Source organism: Procambarus clarkii, chromosome 24 (assembly GCF_040958095.1).
Source record: "Procambarus clarkii isolate CNS0578487 chromosome 24, FALCON_Pclarkii_2.0, whole genome shotgun sequence".
Classification (NCBI taxonomy): domain Eukaryota; kingdom Metazoa; phylum Arthropoda; class Malacostraca; order Decapoda; family Cambaridae; genus Procambarus; species Procambarus clarkii.
This window is the reverse complement of record NC_091173.1, coordinates 38,813,636-38,816,391: the sequence shown is the minus strand read 5'-3', so window position 1 is coordinate 38,816,391 and position 2,756 is coordinate 38,813,636.

The following is a 2,756-nucleotide window of genomic DNA, read 5'->3' as shown; positions in this document are numbered from 1 at the left end:
TCATTGGGGTCTTGGCGTTTGCTCGCGCCTAGTCAATTGTTCATACATGGTCCCAAAGTGAGGAATGAGCTGCTTACTACACTGGTGTGTTAGCTAAGCAAGTCCTTCCTCAGGCGACCTAATTGAATATCACGACAGGAATAAAGGTTAAAGAATAAAGAAAATTCTTAGAAATTTTCCGAGCTAAAATTCCTTATACCAATTTCAATTTATTCCACAAATTCTCATAAAAACTCTCACAACTAGGTGCTCCTTGTGAACGCCCACAATCACTCTCCAGCCTGGTGCTGGCAGAGAACATCAGCCTCGCGCTGCTGGGCCTCTACACGAACAAATACAAGGGTAACGAACCGCTGGCAGGAGCTTCTTGCAACTAGCTAGTTACACTCCTCCGTAGCACCTTACTCTCGGTCGTCTCTTCCTCTAGCCAGTCCCAGGATATGCCGAATTCTGTCACTGCCACTTCACAGGCAGACAGCAGATACTAGTCAGTTCCTCTTCGGTGGCGACTCACTGCTCACGTCAAGCAGAATCGAGTAGAGAGATAACAGGCTGCCCCAGGTAGACTGACTGTCCACGTACCACCGCAGCCCTACGTCGCTTCTGTGGATACAGACACGTCATCAGTAAACTGGCCAGTACTTGGGACACTAGGAAATACCACTAGACACGTCATCAGTAAACTGGCCAGTACTTGGGACACTAGGAAATACCACTTACGGACTCTGACATTAACATACAACTCCTCCCACAATAGATGGCGCTGGTTTTGTAGACGCCACCTCACCAGAGGTCAGCTACAGCGACTCTTCGGGCTGACCAGGGCAGGAATCTAGCGTCGCTTGCAGGTATCATACTGCCAGCATCAGATAACGTTGTCCATTATCTGGGGTTTAGGAGAGCAGACTCACAGATGGCGTTGATGTCGTTGCTCCATGCTCCGACAATGGAGTCGGGTTCGTAACAACTGGTCTCTGTCATATTTTTGGTCTTAAATGATCGCTGGCGAACTTTAGGTCTAAATAGGTCTCTGAAATTATTTTGGTCTTTTAATTAATTAATAATTATCACTTTCGCGTTCTCCACAAAGAAAAAAAACTTGCCCCAAGTGCACGTGGCATTTCGGGCGATCGAGGGGCAACACTGAAAAGTACATACTCTTTACACTGTCTTCACCTTAATTTTTGATGTACATATTTTATGTTTGTACCAATGTGTTTGCAATAGTATGTTCTAGAAGAACATGTGTATAAAATGTCACCAAAGCATGAGTTAAATCACCACCAAATAAAGAACTACATCGATCACTAACCGTGAGCTCCAAACAGCGACGAAATGTTTCTATTCTTTTCAGGGTTGTCAACTCCACACTGGTCCTACAGCATTAAATTTGGTATCACTGAGATCGCAATAAAATTCCCTACACGGACATATGCATATAAATGTAGAATCATGATAGCGGCCACCCGCAATAGTGTGTGAAATGGGCGAAGTGTTACCCGTTACCGCACATCGGCGAAACCAGTATTGAAAAGTGTATATTCTTGTCACTGTCCTGACCTTAATTTTCTATATATGTATTTCATTTTTATACCAATGTGTTCGCAATTGAATGTTCTAGAAGAACATATGTGTAAAATGTCACACAAGGATGCGTTAGACCGGCACCAAATAAAAAATCTACGTCGATTACACTCGTGTCAACAATACAATAGTCTTACTATGAAGATACAATACAATGCCGTTCTCCCAAATAGGCCATGTGGATATTAGAGAAAACGAAAATTTCATGGCAAACATGTTCATACTATCCCCGAGTCGATCGGATAAGAATTGGATTTTATACAAATATTATTTAATCGGACATAAATTTATGTCGCTCATGCGGACTCGAGAAAAATATCAGATGGATGGATATTTAGGTCCGAGGGGAGCGAAAGTGTTGATCTCTGTTACATTTCACTCTTCAACTGGTTTCTGACTATTTTTGGCCTGAAAATGGTCTCTGTCATATTTCAGTCATCAAACGGACTCTGACGAAAATCGGTCTGAATATGGTCTCTGTTAAATCCTGGTCAATTTCGGTCTTCGAGTGATCTCTGACGAATTTTCGGTCTTTTTACAGGTGAAATAGCCATAAATGGTATAAAAACTGAAACTTACTGCTAAGATGTCTATTTTCCTTAACAAAACTTCTATGACAATATTCCTAGAATTTTTTTTTTTTTAGAAATTTCGGTCGTAAACTCATTAATAAACTATTATGATTATATGAACTCTGAAATATTTTCATAAAACTGAACTCTGAAAAATTTTGAATTTCCTCTATAAGAACTCTTTAAGAACGTCTGAGTGATTATTTGTCAGAATTTTCCCCATAAGAACTCATTAACTCCAAATTAGTGATTTTGCAAAAAAAAAAAAAAAAGTCAGTAAATATTTTTTCAGTAATTACGACGGGAGCGAACTTTGCCCCTGAATTTTTTCTATAAGAAACCTCTATGAACTTTGAAATTATTTTCAATTTCTGCCATAAGAAACCTTTAACTCCAAATCAGTAAACTGGGAAATATATTAGGAAACCCGACAGTCCATCGAGGAAGGACCAAAATTTATCAGGAAACCTGACAGTCTATGAGTGATTGGGAAATTTATCATGGAAGCTAAAGATCTAGTGGTTACTGGAAGATTTATCAGATAACCCGACGCCTTAAACGGCAAAAAAAAAAAAAATAAAAAAAAATCCACTCATAGAC